At 39.5% G+C, this 5,964-nt stretch overlaps 1 long non-coding RNA gene across 2 annotated transcripts in view; it reads right to left on the bottom strand.

The window, feature by feature from the left end:
• Positions 1-336: 336 nt before the first annotated feature.
• LOC104866267 overlaps positions 337-5,964 on the bottom strand; it is a 21,601-nt gene continuing 15,973 nt past the window's right edge. For both annotated transcript variants that reach the window (XR_781398.1, XR_781397.1), the window contains exons 2-3: positions 994-1,114; positions 337-474 (exon numbers count right to left, since the gene is read on the bottom strand). This is a non-coding gene — a long non-coding RNA (uncharacterized LOC104866267). The remainder of the gene's footprint in view (positions 475-993; positions 1,115-5,964) is intronic.

The raw sequence follows: 5,964 nt of genomic DNA, 5'->3' as shown, positions 1-5,964 counted from the left end.
CAAAAAAAAATGTCTTACTTTTCCATTAGAGGTGCACCCATGGAACTACTGAAATAAAGCCAAAGATGTTTTGACTTTGAGATTTCTCATTACTAAAAGAGAGAAAGAAGAGACTAGGAGGAAATATTTTAAAATGGAAAAATTCTTATCACTCTATGAATGAGAGATACATTATGTTCAAGTGACAACAGATAATAGAATAAAATGGTCCATGCATTTTCCAGAAGCATTGTAGGTATGCTGTAAAGTCTGAAATCCAGCGCACATAAGAGAAGGTTAAGGAGGTACTCAGTTACGGTGTTAGACCCAGAGTCCTGAGCCTTAAGCATGGCCCATCATGGTGGTATGAAAGAAATCTGCAATCTGTGTCATGGACTGTTGTATTCTGAGTGAGGCAGCAGCACAGATGAATGATCTGCCCCCAGAGTTAACGCCACCTTGGACTGTCTTCCAGGGAGACAATGGAGGTCATTCCTGGATGTGCAAAGAAATGATAATTAAATACTATGGCTAAAGAGGACCAGGGAAAAATTGACTTCTGTTCTGTCTGAGAGAAGTTGGTGGAATATTAGTTTGAAAACAGCCCAAGGGTGCCTGCTGGGCCTCTGCTAGTTAGCAGTGTGTAATGGAGAAGGTAATTGGGGGATATAAATTTCCTACAGGCATTTACCTACTTAAATGATGTAATCATTTTTGGCAGGATTCTGGAAAGCCCAAAACAGAGACTCAAAGTCAGTCAGGGCAGGGTTGATGATATCACTCACTGAGGGCTAATGCTGACAAACTGAATCATGAAGGGCTAGCCGAGGCACAGCCTGCAGCGGACACTTGCTCAAAAAACAAAAACAAAACAAAACAACAACAACAAAAAAACCAAACCACTTTAGCCCAAATGACATGATGTTAGCAACTTACTTTGAGGTTAGGGATCAATAGAGAAGACTGTAAAGAGCATTCTGTCATTGCTAAGCCATTAACAATTTAACAGATTACCTTATCAAGACAAGTCCAAGGCAGGACACCCACTTGTGGCCATGTGATCTCTCCAACTTCCAGACATGGCTGGTAGACAGGCATCACCAGGCAGTCCCAGACCCTATCATGCTTCTTCTGCCTGAAGAGGGGAAAAATAAGCCAACGGTACTTATCAGCCAAAGTCTATTCGGTTGCAATCTCATATACTTCACAGCTTTGGTGTTTTCTGCCCTCAAATGGGCCATCACTAACAGATTTATTTCTTTTCTGAGAAGTATCTGTTCAGCTCAGTTGCCCACTTTATTTGTTTTTTGTTGATCGAACACAGGACCTTGTGCTTGTGAGGCAGGCACGGTATCATTGAGCTAAATCCCCAGCCCTAGTTGCCCACTTTTTGATTGGGTCTTCTATTTTTTTGGAGGGGAGTCTAATATTTTTGAGTTCTTTATATATTCTAGATATGAATCCTGTGTTGGAGGAATAGATGGCAACATTTTTTCCCCATTCTGCAGATTGTCCCTTCAGTCTGTTGGATGCTTCCTTTGCTGTGCAGAAACTTTTACATTTGATGTGATTTGTTCATTCTTGGTACAGCAAGTCCCTGATTTAGGAACCTTCAAATTGTACATTTTCACAGGTGTATTGTATATGATTCACAGGTGTCCTTTGTTAGATTATGAATGAATCTGATTTACAAATGTTCTTCCAGAATGGAATGCTTATAAATGGGGGACTCACTGTATTATTTCTTGTGCAACTGGGGTTCTGCTCAGAAAGTCCTTGCCTATGCCTATGTCTTCTAGTCTTCTGGCAGATTATTTCTGTTTTAATATTTAGATCTTTGATCTGTTTTGATTTTAGTGTAATGCCTCATGTGAGGTATGGGTCTAAGTTTGGCTAGCTTAAGTATTTGGCTCTTTTTCAAAGATTAGATAGCTAAGTGTGTCTGGAGTTGTTTCTGCATCCTCTATAATGTACTACAGATCCACGTGCTTTTTGCCCATACCATGCCATATGTATCACTATAACTTTCTATTAAATCTTGAAGTCTGGAATTATGATGCTTTCTGCTTTGCACTTATTGCCCAAGATGGCTTTTGCTATTTTAGGTCTCTTCTGGTTCCATATGAATTGCAGGATTATTTTCTCTAGTTCTCTGAGTAACATTATTGGTAGTTTGACTGTGATTGCATTAAATCTATCAGTATATCAGTTTGGGCCATTTTGACTCTGTTGGTTCTGCCTATCCATGAACAGGAGATATCTTTCCATTTTCTGATACCTTCTTTGAAGGAAGTCACCTTTATAATAATTTAGGTCCTATCTTTGGAGATATTTCTCTGTGCACATAAGATGTGCTTACATAGGTTCATATATATTACACATGTGTAAATAATAATTTATACTATTAGTGCCTATTTTATTTTTTATTTAAAGAAAATGAATACAGTTCATATAACCTCATATAGCCTTTTCTAAAATTTGATTATCATTAATAATTGAGTCCATTTGCTTTATCATTTGTTCTATTTAGATTTTTTAATCCCTTGATCCATTTGGAGGCAAGCTTTACATGTCCTTTTTCTTAAATACTTCTGAGTGTATTTTCTAAGATTTCTACTTGCTTTCAAGAGCTCTGGATAATAGGTAACTTAGGCAGATGGAGGATAAGAAGTACTTTAGAACTAATCTAGAATGGAGAGGATATGCCAGAGACATTAAATCCAAAGAGGGCACTGGCTCTCATTTTACCCATAAAGCACCTGTCCATGCTGGCTGCTTACCAAGCAGGAAGCCACTAAGATTAGTATGCATGGATTTTTCTGACCTTGCATCCTGATACCTATAGTGTGATTCATTTACCCATTTTTTACCTATTTTTTTATTTGCAAATTTCCATTTTTATTAGTATATGTTTGTAGTACATAATGATTGTAGCATTCATTTTGGGGAGCTGGTACAGAATGTATCTTAATTCTTTTTAAGTCTCCTTCTCCTCTAGCCCTTTCTTTACCTGCTGTCTTCCCTAAGAATAGATGTTATAAGCACGAATGTTTAAAGTCCAAGAGATTTAAACTGTTCTTCTTATGAACTGAAAATTTTACTTTATATTCTCTAGAGGTGTGATCTACAAAGCTTGCTTGGAAAGAAAGAGGGAGGGGAAATTTAGTAATGAAAGAGGGAAGGGAGGAAGGAAGGAAGGAAATGAGTTTTTTTTTTTCTAAGTTTTAAAAATCAGAGTTGTTGTTGTTTGGGGACTACATTCCCAGCCTCCTCCCATCTTATTTGTTTTTTTTGAGACAGGTTCTTACTTTGCAGTTCAGGCTGGTATTGAACTCACTATGTTACCCAGGCCGGCCTCAAACTCTTGGTGACCTTCCTGACTCAGCTTCCTAAGTGCTGGGATTATAAATTTGTGCCTCACCACTTGGCCTTTAGCCTTTTTTTTTTTTTTTTTTTTTTTTTTTGTTGTCGGGGTTTGACTCGGGGACCCGTATGTGAAAAGCAGGTAATAGAGCCACTGAGGCAAATCCCCAGCAACTTTTAGCCCTTTTATAATTAAAAAAAAAGTGTTTTTTGAGTTAGAGTCTTGCTAAGTTGCTAAATTGCCAGAGCTGGGCTCCAACTTTCAACCTTTCTGCCTCAGCCTTCCCATACATCATAGGCTTGTGCCACCGTTCCTCACTTCCCAAATTAGTTCTACAATGTGACTTTATATTCTGATTTCAGACGCTGTGATTTCCCCCTAAAGTCAGTTTCAGAAAACTAAATCAATCTTTCTCAAACCAAATGTAAACGGCTCTTGATCATCTATTTTTCCACTTTGTTTCTGATCCTGCCACTAACCAGGAACTGCAGAATGACAGCTCGGCTTCTCCAGCTGCAGGATACAAGGCTGAAGACAACGTAGCACATCAGTTAGGATCTCGTGGTAAATCAGCGGTGAAAGTAGGATTTAAACTTTCGCGCCCTAACTTCTAACGTTCAAGTCACTCATTTCCACTGCTCTGTTTCTAAGGGCTCTGCTCTTTCGCAGTGCTGGGTGCCCTTCTGGTGTCCCTGATGGTGAAGTGGAGAGGCCGGGTTGGAGCCTCGGCTCCGCTTGTGGGCACAGGACAGTGCTTGTAGGATGCGGGTTTTCTCGAAGGCTGGACCTGACTGCAGAGCTGAAGCTGCAGTAAGAATTGGCCGAACGGGCGATGGAAGCAGCCTGGGCCTGGGATGACTACAAAAGGGCAGTTGCCCTCTGCAGGCTCGTGTGGCACGGGAGGAGAGCTCAGAACTCCCTGTAGATAGTTAAGGAGCGCGGAGAGCACCGCCTGGGTGCCTGGGAAGGCTTCTCAGTTCTGTTTTGCTGTTTTCATAGATACATTCAAAATCAGAACGGAGATTTTCAACAGTCTGGTAGAGAATGAGTTTTTCTTCAGCACATAGACTTCTCGGCTCCCCGGTGTGTGAGCCACTTTCTGCGACCACAGCCTGGGTCTTCCACTTCTTCTGTAAGGGAGAAGACATCACAGAGGAGGGGTCTTGCCTCATTTTTTTCAAATTCTCCTCCCTCCCTTCAGCTCCTCTTCCTGTCCTTATTTACAAAAGCTTTGTTCCTGCTTTTCCTTCTATTCTTTTTTTGTCCCTTCCTTTCTTTCCCCCTCCCCCTTGCCTTGTTCCCATCTCACTTGAACCAATTTCTTCCCATTTCCCAATCTCTATCATACACGTTAGTCCTTATTTCCATTTTCAGTTTCTCACACCAGAGAAACAATGCAGTGTTCAAACGTGTGTCTGATTTATTTCACTGAAGAGTATGGTTTCAAGGTGCATCCATTTACTTAGAAATGTCTCAAGCCCATCCTTCTTTATGGCATAGTAATACTCCATCACACACACATACATACACACACATGCATATAAATAAATAAATAAATAAATAAATATAAAACAATGCAGTTCAAACGTGTGTCTGATTTATTTCACTGAAGAGTATGGTTTCAAGGTGCATCCATTTACTTAGAAATGTCTCAAGCCCATCCTTCTTTATGGCATAGTAATACTCCATCACACACACATACATACACACACATGTGCATGCACACTTCCTTGCCCACCCTCAGCTTCACCCCTGCCTTTGCTTTGATAATTTATATCTCCTCAATCACACTCACCTGGTCCCTCATACTTATGCTCAGAAACATGTAGTGACTGATAGCTCGTTCTAAGAAGACACCAATATATAATAATAATCAAATCTGGTGACCACATTCAAGGAATTCTGGGTTGGTATTTTAGGTAGAAACATAAAATTACTGATATTGGACAGTTCCTGGCTGCTGAAAGACTACTACTACATGTAGTTCACATTAATATTCATATATCCATGTACATATTTTGGAATTCATAGTCATATGGAATAGTCGTTAAGGACACCATTTCTGGAACCAGATTAGTTAGTAGGTTTGCAAACTTTTTATTTCTATGGGTCCATGTTGCCCAGGCTGGTCTCACACTTGTGAGTTCAAGTGATCTTCCTGCCTCAGCCTTCCAAGTTGCTAGAACTACATACATGTATCACAATCCCCAGCTTCATTTTGAAAACTGGAGTTTAAACTTACATCTGAACCTCACATTCCTCATATTAAAATGGAGATAACAGGCTCTATCTCATTGAATTGTGAACATTAAATACTCACTCTTTAGAAGGATGTAATATACTATCCAGCACATGATAAGGGCTCAGTAAGTGTTAGCTGCTGTTACCATTATGATGGGGCATATTATCACTGTCCTTTGTTGAAGTCTGTTTAGGTATTTGTGTTTGCAAAACAGTAAAATACTGAAACAAGAGAAAAATCTCTTGCTGACCCAGCCAGGAAAGCTACCTCCATATGAACACAGGAAACAGAGTATTTCATCCAAGTCCAAAAAATTCAACAATATTTCTTAAAAGAGTCCATGAACTTTTTTTTTTTTTTTTTTTTTTTTTTTTTTTTT

Source organism: Fukomys damarensis, unplaced genomic scaffold (assembly GCF_012274545.1).
Source record: "Fukomys damarensis isolate Sample0158 unplaced genomic scaffold, DMR_v1.0_HiC HiC_scaffold_24, whole genome shotgun sequence".
Classification (NCBI taxonomy): Eukaryota; Metazoa; Chordata; class Mammalia; order Rodentia; family Bathyergidae; genus Fukomys; species Fukomys damarensis.
Note: the sequence above shows the minus strand (reverse complement) of the source record. Positions and strands in the feature narration are given on the sequence as shown.